The following is a 14,312-nucleotide window of genomic DNA, read 5'->3' on the forward strand; positions in this document are numbered from 1 at the left end:
CCAAAACATCATGAAGATTGCATTCCCTAAAAACTGAGGTTCCCCTAAATCACTATCTATCGGATAAAGGTCTACAGCAATGAAAATATCATGTTCAGGCTGAATATTATTGCTATGGTGTTTGGGTATGCAATCAAATTAACAAGCTATTATTAAAAAGTAATTCAATACAGGAGATTTAAAGTTCAGGAACTGCTTATTACTAGAACTCTTCAACATTACTGGTGGAACTACAAAACGGTATACAGCTGCTCAGGAAAAGTTTGGCAGCTTCTCATAAAGTTAAACATACACTTATCATATGACCAATAATTCCAATCCTAGGAACTTAACAAGTCAAATGAAATTTTTAATTCACCAAAAAGAAAAAAAAAAAAAAACTGCACCCAAAAATGTTCAGGGCAGCTTTATTCCTAACTGCCAAAAACTGGAAACAAATGCTTCAAATGGTTAATGGATAAACATGCCCAGGTACATCCATATAATGGAACAGTGCTCAGGAGCAAAAAGAAATGACTGACACATGCTTCACCAAGACTGAATCTCAAATACCCTATGCAAAGGGAAAGGAGCTAGATTCAAAAGCCCACATACCACACAGTTCCATTAATATGCTATTCTGAAAAAGGCAAAAGTACAGAAACTGAGAAAAGATCAGGGGTTGCTAGGGGCTGGGAGGGGGAGAAGGGGTTTACTACAAAGGGGCAGAAGGAGGGCAATATTTGGACCTAACAGAATTGTTCTGTGCACTGATAGCAGGCGGGAGTGAACTTTAGTGTGCAAAAATGTAAAAACAGGAAAAAGAAAAAAACTTTATCTAATATAAAAAAAAAAAACCTTGCGACAAAATCATAATTAAGTGAAATGTTCCAAAAATTGAATACTTCCTTTAAATTTTCTGGCTAGCCCATAAATGCCTTTAATTTCAACTCTTACCATTTAAAAAAAGAAAACCTTTCTATAAAGTATTTCTCTACTTTTAAGCCTAAGTAGCTATATCAGATGCTTGTGTTTATTAGGATATTTAAAGTAGGGCCAATTTATTTGTGTGAGATACCTCATACAACAATGAAGATGCCCACTAAATTGGTTTGGAATGAGCACAGTGCCTCAGGAGGTATTTAATCAAGGTTCTTCCATGTTAATTCTCCCTAATAAAAAAGATGAAATGATTAATCCATTCATTCAACAAACAAGTAATCACGGGAGGCCTATCATGTGCCAAATACAGGAAATGAAATGGCACACAGACACTCAATCCCTGACATCATACAGCATAAACAAACAATAATGTAAAGTATGATATGTACAAGAGAATTACAGCACTTTCCGAACACACAGCAAATGCACATAACCTATGTAAGCTCGAAATCTTCCATTAGTAACTACACTGTAAAATACTTACCATCTTGGTAAATTCAAAAACACAACGGAAAAAGCATGCACAACCGTGCTCACCACCCCATCACCTCCTCAGTGTTTAGGGAGGGAAACAAAGCAAAAGACCACGTACACAGAACACTAATAAGCAGTACAATATTCATTTCCCTATAATAAGGTCCTCTTCAGGGAAATTCCAAAATATGCAGATTTATTTGTCACCTTTCGCACCAGCAGGGCATTTTTTCCTGATTCAGAATACCATACATAATCCTGAACTTATCTTGTTAAGAAATATGATTTCAAAGGAGGGGAGGGTGGAGTAATAAAGAAAAGGAGAGAAAAGAAAAAAACAGAAAAGATGTGGGGCGGGGGGGGGGGGGGGGGAGCCAGTTAAGTATATAGATCTTTGCAGTGAAGTCTTAAAAACAAATTAAGGAAGTTTAAGGAAACTAAAACAGAGGCATTACAACCACACCCCTGCTTCTTTCTGTAATGAAAAAGGAAGCCAAGAGCACTGCCTGCAGGTGCTTTGGTATGAAGTTACCATGTGCAGAGGTAAAATTATATAACCCCAAGGACTAAACAGAGTGTGTGATGAATGCTCGGCTACGCCAGCTACCCAAAACATTTTCCATCCCGAGCATCCTAATTACACAATGCTCCTGGGACCACACTGGGGCCCACAGGACCAGGGTTAATAACTTAGTGCCAAAAAAACAGAAAAGCTTTCAACAACTGTTAAACAAACACAGATTAAAATAAAGTGCCTCTTGGTATGTATGTATTTACAAGAGAAAAAAAGCACTAGGAATTTACTAGCATCTTAGTGAAACTCCATTTCAGAGGAATAAGATGCTAAGTAGTTTCAATGAAGAAACAAGAAGTAGAAGCAAATTAATGCAGTTTCCACAGGTCCCTTTCCAAAGTTCTTACAGCCAAGCATGTTCTGGAATCCTGAATTTTAGGGGATTTTTGACAGGTGATATAGTGTGTATGTACCACCTAACTTGTAAAAAGGTTGTGATGACACACAGAAGTCTGGAAAAGGACATTATAATCAAATTTACTATTTCTGCAGTGAAACCAACAAATCTATGAAATAAAGACACAACAGTTCAACCTAAGTTTTATGAAAAAATCAATTTATGCCAAACATACAAGGTTTGGTTTCCAGAGCATTATGGATGTTAAAATTGTTGATAAGGAAACAGTATCCACTGCTCAGTCACTGTGTGTACAAAGTGTTACTGGAAGCCTTATAATCATGTGATTTTCTTGTGGAATTTTGGTGAACACAAAATAATTCTAAAAGTCTTCTCCAGGTTCACAAAGAACATGTCCTCTACAACTCCATCCACTTTAAAATTTCTTTACCACAAATTGTCCTTCTAGGGCAGTTTACAAAAGTCTAACCCTTGAAATTTACAGAGGAACTGCAAAACCCAATTTTGCCACCAATCAAACAATGTTCCTTGAATGGAATTTAACATATTAAACTCATCATAAAATGGTCTGTCAGGGCACTTCGGTGGCTCAATGGGTTGGGGCCTCTGCCTTCAGCTTGGTCTTGATCCCAGGGTGCTGGGATTGAGCCCCGCATCATCAGGCTCTCTGCTCAGCAGGGAGCCTGCTTCTCTCTCTGCCTGCCTCTATGCCTACTTGTGATCTCTGTCTGCCAAATAAATAAAATCTTTAAAAAAAAAAAAAGGCCTGTTCTCATTGTACCACTACAGGCTGTAACTGGTAGGGGTGTTTGTGACCTAGGAAGTTACACCAAATATGGCACAAAAGAGGACGCTGACTGTCATAAATGACAAGATACAAAAACCACAAAATCCTTTTATCATAGTACATCTACATGTATACAAACACTGACTAAATAAGTCATAGACAACATACTATATTACACAATGTACTATAACTGAAGTAAATTATTTCCACTTAGGGGAAAACAAAGATATTTCTCATTGACGATGGTATAAAAAAGAGTAAAGCAGTACGCATGCAGTTATACTAAACTATTAATGCCTCTTTCAACCTTATGTTCCAGGAAAATACAATACAGTGATATTATAAATATGATAAATATATAAGCTATGACTAATAAACTTTTGATTAGCAACAATTCTTGTCTTCTTATACTTTAAAGATACAACTGTTTTTATCACTTAGGTTTCTTAAGATTCTCAGAGGCATCTGAGACGATGCTTTAATTTATTCTTGATAAACTTCCCTTTAACAAATATTCAAAACTTCAACAATCCTCTAATTTGGGGGCTGTATGTAGCAAAAACTGCTAATAACCAATGAATATAGTGGCTTCACTAAGGATTCTGGGTACGAAACTATTAAGAGAAGTCACTTTGTAAACCTGGTCCTCTTGCAAATGTTTCCTATACATTTCTTGTCTCACTTTGACACCCTTATCTCAATTAAAAAGAGAACTTGAAAGTTAAGAGCTAAGAGACGTGTAAAAGGGGAAAGAGAAGAAATCAGACATTTCAACACACTGGAATCACTTACAATAACCCTAAAATATATCAGCACCCCACCCCCAGATTCAAATATCAATTATCAGGGGTAGAATCCCTTTACCCATCATGTTTTTTAAGGTCCCCAAAAAATGTTAATGTGAAGTCAGGGCTGAGAACCACCGGGATACATAGCCCTCCTCACAAACACTTTTCTCTTTTTTTTTTTTTTTTTTTAAAGATTTTATTTATTTATTTGACAGAGAAAGAGATAGAGATCACAAGTAGGCAGAGAGGCAGACAGAGGGGGGAAGCAGGCTCCCTGCTAAGCAGAGAGCCCCATGCAGGGCTCGATCCCAGGAACCTGAGATCATGACCTGAGCCGAAGGCAGAGGCTTAACCCACTGAGTCACCCAGGTGCCCCAAACACTTTTCTCTTATTTCTAGTCAGTGGTAGCTGACTTTATCTTTAAAACTACCCCTTTTTGTTCTCATTTACTCCATCACAGAAAAAAATTTACTAATCTTGAATTAGAAGATTTTAAACAAGTGCTTATAATAAAAGACATTTTGATTTATCTCACATTCTCATTCCCAATCCTCGGGATTTTATTTTTCATTCAGTCTTCACAAACAACTTCATCAGTACTTGGCAACTAAAATGTGTATCAACAGTGGAACATACAATAAACATACATATGACACATACTGTTATCAACCTGTAACAGATTATCAGAAAATACCCACACCCAAAGGAATGATTCTAAAGAGCTGACTACATTTGGATATTTCATGAACTATAAACTACTTTTAGAACTCAAATGTACAAAAGAATATGAGCTACAATATGCTCACATTCGTATGACAGAAAAAAGAACTCAGTACATCATCTACCTTTTTTTTTTTTACTATACTCATGATTACAGTTTATTATAGTAAAAAGATAAAGATTAAAATCAACAAAGGGAAAAAATGCATGGGTTGAAGTCCAGTGGAAACCAAGCCTTGAGTTTCCAGTATCCTTTCCTAGTGGAATCATATGCATTTAGTTAATTCTTCTTACACTAACTTGTGTAAGTGTTACCAACCTGATGATATTACTGGTGTTACATAGATAATTACTGGTATTACACAGGGAAGCTCACCTAAACACTGATGTTCAGTGTTTTTTTTTAATATATAAAATGTTTTTTTTAATAATTTTTTATTTTTTATAAACATATATTTTTATCCCCAGGGGTACAGGTCTGTGAATCGCCAGGTTTACACATTTCACAGCACTCATCTACCATTTTTTAAATGAAAATTGGTATTACAAGATTCCACATCATTAAGATGTATACTTATTTTGATTCACATTATTTTCAGATCTCTAGAACAAAAGAATATAATAATACCTTAAAAATATGCAACTGCAAATACCAGTTTCTGAAAACGTCACCAACGACTGACATCTACTAGTTTCACCTCCAAAACAATACTAGGTTATGTTTGCACTTCAAATCAGGATTTTATTAAAAGGTCTTGTAGCCACACATTTGCATACCATAAAACTAGAAGAATACCAGGAATTTTCCCTCTTCTTTACCTATAACATTACCTACTGTATTTGCCTGCCATCTGAAAGTATTCATTGCTGGAATATAAAATAAGTATTTCACAAAAACAGAAAAAATAGACATGACACAGACGGACTGTGAGGGAAAAAAACATTTTCACTTCCCTTTTTACTAAAGGAAACTCTGACTATGACTTTGACTCTAATACAGTGGCCTCTAATACACTGCCAAGTTTACCACCTGAAGTCAAAAACACACAAGTCTTAAAAATAGGTAACACAAAGAGAACTATTAAATACTCAGAAGTCCAGTACTTTCATACAGTACACTTGTATCAAAAGGTATTATATGGCCAATTTCCACTTAAAATTTTAAGGTAAATAGCTTTTAAAAGTAAAATTCTAAAAGTAAAGACAATTACAAAGCAGCCCTGCATTCCAGGCATACTTTACCCAAGGTAATATACAAACAAAAGCAGAAGTATGTTAAAATCTAAGTTGGTAAAAACATCCTACCCCAGGATTCTCTTCTTTTCTTCCTCCTTAAAAAAAAAAAAACTTTACTATTTTTCCTGATGGTAAATAATAATGATTAATTATAGCGGAAGATCCAAACAATATAAAGAAGAAAAAGTGTAAAAATAAAAATCACCACGAATCTCGCTACTTACAAATAATTGTCATTAACATAAATACCCTTGCAGAGGATAGACAGATCTAGTCTGTATATATACCAGTGCCACAATGACAATGAGAAGAATTGCAACAATTAAAATCCTGTGTGTGTGTTATACACATACACACACACACACACATATATATATGCATGTATCTCAATGTATATGTGTAATACACACACATACACACACACACACATGCATTTTTTTACATACACTACAGGTACAAAAATTTTTAATATAACAACTTTCTTGAATTTAAACATACATAAATTGTTCCAAGCACTCATTCTGCTTCTGCATTTTCATTTAAACAGGCCAGGTTTGAGGTTACTTGTCTGTCTGTGTGTTGCTGTGCTTGAGGGAAGATTAAAAAATGTGTCAGTTTATTTGACTTAAAAAAAAAAAAAAAAACAAAGAAACAAAAAAACAATCTCTAGCTAAAATTTTCCAAACCCTGGAAATACGTACCTGTACTAACGACAGTTGGCTGACTGCTTTACAGAACTACCTCATGGTCCCAAGCAAAACTGTAAAGCAGACAAAACTTTTCAGGGCCTCCTATCTCTTGGGTCAGAAAGAGCACCATACTAGCAATTAGGAAAGGAGAGTACACCCACCAAGAGTGTGCTGTGAGAATTTCACTCAACCTTCCCATGATTTGTTTTATTTCAATTCCAAAATTCTGTGATTCTCCCCTGTGTCCCCATTCCCCCACCAATTTTTTGCTTCTCAAGATAGGTAAAAATTATCCTTTCCTCCTATCTCACTAGGATCCCATGATTCAAAATAAACCCTTCCTCTGACTGACAAATTCCCATTTCCTCAACTCACTTATCGTCCTCTAAGTGAGAAGAAGAAAGAAATCTGATGAGATCAAAGGCACGCACAATTTTTGGAAAGGAGGGAGGGCAACAACTCAGAAAAACATTTAAGTAAGTTTACAGGTACGAATTTTTAATTTAAAGTTATAATGGCTTTATGAGTTTCATGGAAAAAAGATATATTCTTACAACTTGAAAAACTCCTTTTATTGATGCAAAGATAGTCAATAAAAAAACATTGTTTTAAGCTCCTAAAATATTCATCCCTGAGCATATTTAAGAGTATAAAACAGAAGCAGCTTTCTAATCTTTCATCTACTACATCTGTACAACCCTTTAAAGTTCAAAGTGCATTTATATGCATTATTTATTTTCATTCTCAAAACAAGCAGATGTAGTGGTCACTATTGATTGCCTCTCTAACATCCATTTTCTCCATATTCTCCCCCCCATATTCTTCCTTCCCACAATTTTTTAAAATATCTTCCCTCCACAATGTAACTCAGGAAACTATGACCCCATCCCCAACGGCAGGGGATGTATCCTGATTAACAGAAATCAACCATGATAACCCTATTCCCCTTGTCATGACTGGTTAGGAAATACACATGACCTAATTCTGGTCAATAAAACATGAAAGGAAAAGTATGCTGGTAAGCTTGTGCAAAACATTTCCTGGCCAATGCATGTCTAGATGTGATCTTGCTACCAGCCTGAGGATGAATCCAACACAAAGAGGAGAGCAGAGCCAAAAAAAAATCAGAGGCAGACCAAAGCTCTGAAAAACTAGCCCTACCTCAATACTTCACTGTTCCATACCGGAAACTACTGCATTTCAGCATTAAGATGCAGAGACACCAAGATAAATAGCAAAACCTATCCATCTCTCCTTCCCCAACCTGGACCTCCTTTCCTATAAACCTGAAAGTTTTCCTTCACACTTGAGCTCAGCTAGGCAAGACAGGAGGGCAGCTCCTGTAAGCTGCTAGACCAGCATGCTTTGAACCAAGCTCAACAGCTCCTGGTACACATCAAGCGTATGGCATTTCCTCTTCCAAGGGGCAATTTCCTCTACCAATTCACTCCAGTAGTCCCTACGCTGGTTGAGGAGATCCTGGGATTCTAAGGCGGCTCCTCTCTATATAAAAGCTGAAAGGTAGAACACAAAATCAGATCAAGGACCACATAGGAAAATATGTGAAAACCACAGGTTTATCACTTGAATAGATAATTAAATAATTCACCCTAAGGTATTAATGAATATAGCAGAAATACCAGAATTTACTTCTTTTTTATAAGAGGATGCTATTAAATCAATCTATAAGGGTATAAAATAGATGGTATTTTAGAAGCAGATACTCTCTTTAATATATAATTAACCAAGAGTTTCTAAGTTAACTAACTTAGAAAAGGGGAATCATGGGGTGCCTGGGTGGGTCAGTCAATTAAGCCTCTGACTCCTGGTTTCGGCTCAGGTTATGATCTCGGGACTGTAACACTGAGCCCCGAGTTGGGCTCTGTGCTCAGCACTGAGTCGGCTTGAGATTTTCTCTCTCCCTCACCCTCTGCCCTCCCCCTGCTTTCTCACACTCACTCTCTTTCCCTCCCTTGCTCTCCCAAATAAATTTTTAAAAACTTAAAGAAAAAGAAAAAGACATGAAATGAGGTCATGAAAAAGTCCACATATCTTGAACATTTTCTTGCAACTAAAACATAAAAAAAATGTACATTCCCAAGACAGTATGATTGGTCTACAGACCAATCTCTTCTTTCTCTTCTTTCTTGCAAAAACCACACCTATTGTACATCACCTGTGATTTCCAGTTTCTGTTTTTTAAATATGGATGGACTTCTTAAAAAACTTAGGCACAATCATTGCAGATTCGTTTTAGATTTTTAGGGTTTAATGAGGGTTCCCCTCATGGTTTAAAGTCTTCTCACCCACACCTATTTTAACTATAATTATTTTAGCTATTCACCTGTTTTCAAAGGAGCCAGAGGTTCTTATACAAATAACTTTTTGCCTCTATACTTCACTAAATAATGTTTCATTAAACTATAATTACAACATTAAGTACAAGTGCCATCAACGATTTGTTGAGGGTAAACACAAATAATTCTTGCTAAGTATAAAATAACTAGTGGGATTAAAAATTGAAAAACAAACTAGAGAATAGTCTACTGCCATTTAATACCACATGGGCATCAAGCAGTAAATGAATGAAGAATATCAATTTTTTGAGTGGGTTGAACAGGTGAGTTAAAACACAGTCTCCTCAAGCAGGTGTTCCCAAGAGTCTTTGCTTATTCTGCCCACCAGTCAACCTTCTGACAACTCATAGGTATCTTTTAAATTTTTTTTAAGATTTTATTTATTTATTTGACAGAGAGAGATCACAAATAGGCAGAGAGAGATGGGGGAGAAGCAGGCTCCCTGCTGAGCAGAGAACCCGATGCAGGACTTGATCCTAGGACCCTGAGACCACGACCTGGGCTGAAGGCAGAGGCTTAACCCACTGAGCCACCCAGGCACCCAACTCATGAATATCTTAAGAAAAAGAGTAACCAAAAAAAAAAAAAAGAAAGAAAGAAAGAAAGAAAGAGAAAAAAGAAAGAAAGAAAGAAAAAGAAAAAGAGTTTCATGAGATTTTACTTACTTCTAGTGCAAGCTATAAAAAATGTGGATGTGATTTAGGCATATGTGGATATAATTCAGCTACAGACCTTCATTAAATTAAATTATAACTGTGTGATCTATTATTAGTCAAGAAAATGACCAAAGTGTGTGTCTTCTCTACCAAATACATAAACACTGCAGGCTCATTGTTAAGAATTCTTTCTTACAACAAAGATGATAGGCAAGGAGTGGTAAGTGAGAATATAACCAATCACTTACTATAGTTTAAGAACAAATCACTACACACCTTCCTAAGGTCCCATAATTGGAAGAAACTCTATGGTTTAGGAAACATTTATGGTTCTAAATCCCAGCTCTGAGAAGGGAGCTAGAAAAAACATGGCTAATAGCACCTTGAAAAATGTGTATAAAACTTATCTCTCCTTATATCTCTCTCTCATTCCTTATTTTCTGAGTAATGCAGAGCATCTTCCCAAGTCACTTTACACTCATAGGTAATACACACTTGATTTCTACCTATTAAGAATCCCAAATATGGTTCTGTCTTTTAGGACATCATCACAAAAGGATACCCTGAGTTAGCTTTAGTCACTAGAACCACACTGACCATTCCTATGCAATCTCTACAACTAAAAAACTACAGATACCCCCAAAATTGCCATTTCCAAAAAAGTTCCATCTTGAAGAACCAACACCCCAACATATACTAACAATACTAATCAGTACCACTAAGTGCCAACCTCTCAAGAAAACACAAAAAAGGAAGAGGATGGAAGATTAGGGAAAAAACAGGTATTTGGTGGTTTAAGACTCTGAAATCAGGAAAAAAACGACTTAAATAAGCACTGTGCTGTATCTTTAAAAGGTTGCTTAAACTCTAGTTGACTGTTTCCTATTGTCAAAAGCAAAGATTATACACCATATAACAAAAAAATGTTGTCTTGACAGTATCATCTTGGTCCCTTACAAAGCCGGCAGTTAATAAATTTTAACAAGTATTAGTGTTTTAAATGGAAGGTTCATGATAATTCAGTTATACTTGGGTTCACAAATTCAGTTTATGTATACCACATATATATGTGTGTATATATGTATATATACCATATATATGCGTATATATATGTATCTATCATATATATGTGTGTATGTATATATATCATACATATATGTATATATATCCTTTTTGGACATCTAAAAGGAACAGTTAGTAAAACCCATCAAAAACCTTCCCAAAAAGGTGAGTCTACTACATAGACATAAACACTATTATTGTTGAGGGTAGTATTTTTCTAAGTATTTCTTTGATAAGGATATAAAGTTTGGGGTTAAATTCTGTAAGGGTCATTTAATATTTAAGATAACTAAAAACCTTATACATATTATCTGGAACCATGAACACCTGTCATGGCCAATTCTCCCTGTATGTGGATTCCTTATATTTCACTTTATCCATAGCGAATCTCACCTTCAAATGCATTCAGAATAATACAACTATATAATGGCCTGTGTTTTGTGTTGTTTAATATTGCAGCTTTCCCTCAATTTAGTTTGAAATATCCTTTTAGGGAACCCTCTAAAACTTAAACAACCACTTGTTCCCTTGTGAGAAACTCTGAATCAATAAAATACACCAGAAAAAAGAACCTATTGCCAGTACAGAGAGGATTACAGAGGGGACAGAGAAATAAACAGAGAGCTTCCCATTTCTTCCAGAGGCTCCTTGTTACAGCCTGGATTCATTTCATATACCACCAATTACCAGACACACCCATATTCAAATTCAAGTACAGAAATATGACAAAGCCAGGTATGGTGTTGTAGATTATATACTTCTCTGCTTTCCTCCATCAGCATAAATGATAACACGTTGATTATTCTGTTACAGTTTGTTTCCTTGAACTTAATATCCTTATTTGCCTACCTACTTCCTAGAAGCATAAAATCTGGACATTTGGACCTTTATACCTCAAACTGACTCAGTTTTAAATACAAGGCATTCTGGACTTCCACGGCTCAATCTCCACCTATTTTCATAGTTTCCTCTCCCACAAAGACCTCTCAGCACAGCAGCCTCATGTGCAGTTCAACAAGCCCATAATACCCAACCAACACGCCTCTGCCCAAAAACTACCCCCCACACACACCCCGTTTTGCCCATTCAAATATTTTAATGCCCAAATGGATTGTTACCAGATCTAAAGTCATTCATAACTCCCCAGTTAAAAATTAGTATCTCTCTCTCTCTCACACACACTCACACACACACAGCCCCCATGCTTCCATTCACCTCCAATAAATCCCACAGGTGTTTTGTGTTGCCATCATTTCCGTGCATGTCTGCTGCTCCCCTTTAAGACGACTACTGGGTCTGAGTCATTTTCATATTCTAACCACTCTTCCATCCTCACCAGAGTAAAGTTCCTTTGCTGATGGTAAAAGTCCAGGTTGAACTGAACTACTCCTTGATTTTAATTCCTGCCTTTTTATTTGAAGGAATAAATGAATATCATGTGTTGAATATTTTGGTAAGAGTTATCACTTTGTAAATCTAACAAAGACAATGTCAATAATTACATAATGCATTAACTTCTGAGTTGATGAGTGGCAGAAGAGGTAAGTGAACACAATAAATCACCACTGAAGATTATCATTTTCTAAGATTCCCCCAAAAAAGTCTCATATATATCAATATTAACATTAACCTTTCTGTCCCCATTCTAATAAGAAGTGTTAATAACTGATGCATATGCAGAAGTGCAAGCTCTCTGGAAGCCGAAGTTTCTGTACATTCCAGAGAATCTATGTCAAAGCCATGCAATTTATTTGGTAATACCTCCTTTTAATGCCAATTAATGTGATTTTTACCTTACATGCAATAAAAAGGGCTAATATATACAAAGGATACTTTATCTTAGCTCAGAATATAGACAGGACAAAGTATGGTAAGAGTTATGAAATACACTAAGCAGAACCCTCCACCCTACCCCGAAAAAAGTTATGAAGAATGTCACCAACTGTATTTGATTTTTGGAGGAAAATGGTTTCTTAAACTGGCCTCCTATCTTTGTAACCCTAACTCATTCTTATAATCTGTATTATTTTTCCTCCACTTTTTATTTACAGGGAAAGCAAATATTCCTCAAAAATATATCCGTGGGTTTAAAAATTAAATTTTTTTTAATTTTAAAAAGTATTCCAACTCAGATGTAGTTGAACATCTCTTACTGTGAGCAAATGCCATTCACTAGTAACTGCACAAGAAATAAATATTGACTTATTTTCTTAACCTATTAAAAATCAGAAGGTTTTTCATTTTCCAATTAAAGTCCACGTTTTAACACAAAAGGTTAAAAAGGGGTCACTTATTGGCCAGCCTCCGTACTCATTACAACAGAGTTACAACTAATTCGCACAGTGTAGCAACAGTAGCCATCTCCCACACACGCGCGCACATACACACACACACACACTCTCTCTCTCTCCCACCCATTAACTTTTCCTCCTTCCTTGGGAAAACTAGAATGATCCTAATACAGGCCTAACTACCCCCACCCCAGGAGCACACACACATCTCCATCACCGCCCCACGGAAAAGCAATGTGGTAGCTGTGGACCAAGAGCACCGAAGCTTCGGTGTGTCACTTCCCCTGCATGTGGGATAAACAAACAAACCAGCACCTTAACAGTAGCCAGCAGAGAAAATTTGTTTCCCTCGACTAATGCCTTGGTTAAGTTTTAAGCGAAGTCAAAAGCTCTAACAAATAGGTAAATTCCAGCCCCCCCACACACCCCCAACAGACACCCCAGCGGGAAGTTTCCCCCTGAAATGAATGTTGACCCCTGACACCTCCTTCCAGCAGCCAGATGCCTCCCTCCCTCCGGCCCAAACCCCCACTCCGAGCGTAATTGTCTGGACACAATCAGGAGCCCCAGGGCTGCGCTCCCGACCTCAAAACCCCTCCCTGCAGAAGCCCCCGCCTTCCCCGGCTCGCCCACCTTCCCCCGCGTCCCCACTCGCGCAGCACCGCTCGGCAACTTCTGCACGCGCCCGGCCCGCCGCCCGCGGCCCCCTCCCCAGCCGCCCAGCCCTCGGCGCCCTCACCCCCCCGGGCCGCGGCCCCTCCCGTCCTCCCTCCGCGCCGCCAGCCCGCCGGGGTCCTCGCCCACCCCTCCTCCTCCTCCTCCTCCTCCTCCTCCACCTCCGCGGCCCCCCGCCTGCCGCGCCGCCCCCGCCGCACCCCAGCCCGGGACCCCAGCCCACCCAGCCCCACCGGGGAAGGAGGGAGCCGCGGCCGCGTTGAGGCTGCCGCGGGGCCGGGGCCGGCCGGCCGCGCGCCACCGCGGAGGGGGCTTTACCTCAGAGGCGCGGCCGCGAGCTGCGGGGTCGGTCCCGGGCGCGGGCGGCGCCCCCTGCTCCGTCAGTCAGCGGCGGCGGGGGCAGCCGCGGCGGCACATCACACCCGCCGGCGACCGGAGGAGGAAAGCGAGCCACGCAGGGAGGGAGCGAGCGAGGTAGGGGGGGGAAGGAACGAGCGAGGGAGGGAACGCCGCTCGGCTCGGGCTCGCTCTCTGCACTACTGCCGGTGCCTCCTACCGCCGCCTCTGGCCGGAGAGTCGCCGCCCGGGCCGCTGCTGTCGCCACCGATGCAGCCGGGAATGAATGCACAGCGGCGCCTCGCTTATCCGGAGGTCAAACATCCTTCTGCCTCGGGCATCCGGATCGGCGCCGGACCCGGAAGTGAACACATGGAAAAAAAAAAT

General features: G+C 38.7%; 1 protein-coding gene across 6 annotated transcripts in view; it reads right to left on the reverse strand.

Moving 5' to 3' along the window:
- Positions 1-14,022, reverse strand: part of CSNK1G3 (casein kinase 1 gamma 3) — a 112,928-nt gene extending 98,906 nt beyond the window's left edge. For all 6 annotated transcript variants that reach the window (XM_059175736.1, XM_059175732.1, XM_059175737.1 and 3 more), the window contains exon 1: positions 13,908-14,022. The gene's annotated coding sequence lies outside the window, so the exon portion shown is untranslated. The remainder of the gene's footprint in view (positions 1-13,907) is intronic.
- Between the last annotated feature and the right edge of the window lie 290 nt (positions 14,023-14,312).

Source organism: Mustela lutreola, chromosome 5 (assembly GCF_030435805.1).
Source record: "Mustela lutreola isolate mMusLut2 chromosome 5, mMusLut2.pri, whole genome shotgun sequence".
Taxonomy (NCBI): domain Eukaryota; kingdom Metazoa; phylum Chordata; class Mammalia; order Carnivora; family Mustelidae; genus Mustela; species Mustela lutreola.